This window comes from Perca fluviatilis, chromosome 20 (genome assembly GCF_010015445.1).
Source record: "Perca fluviatilis chromosome 20, GENO_Pfluv_1.0, whole genome shotgun sequence".
Lineage (NCBI taxonomy): Eukaryota > Metazoa > Chordata > Actinopteri > Perciformes > Percidae > Perca > Perca fluviatilis.
The window spans coordinates 9,039,768-9,040,265 of NC_053131.1; positions in this window are offsets into that span (position 1 = coordinate 9,039,768).

The following is a 498-nucleotide window of genomic DNA, read 5'->3' on the forward strand; positions in this document are numbered from 1 at the left end:
ATTGCTATTTGTCTGATTTAAAGCCTCATTCTGTACAAACCACATGTTGTGTGGTGGCTGATAAAGTTTAGAAGTCAGAGAGACTAAATCCGTTCAGATTATGGATCATCTACAGTGTGTTGTTAATTAAAATCAGCAACAGATCGCAGGTAGAGCATTTTGACAACTACTCTGTCATAATAAAAACAACTGGAGACTGTACAAGCTGATATATGGGTCTGATAACATTTTATTAAATCGGAATCGGACCTAACAGGATGTGAGGGTTTCTGTGACTTCCTGTTCGGCCTGAAGGCTGCTGGAAACGGCTGGAAACTTTTGCAATATGTTAATACTGCAATAATAATTCACCTGTAAAAATTTCACATTTCACAGTGACTTCATAAACTTGAAAGTGTGGATTAGTTGGACAGGAGTTGAATAATTTCAGTTTTGTACGCAAGCGAGCGATCCATCTGTTCAATAGACGATCTTTCTCGTTCTTTAGTTCAAATCACA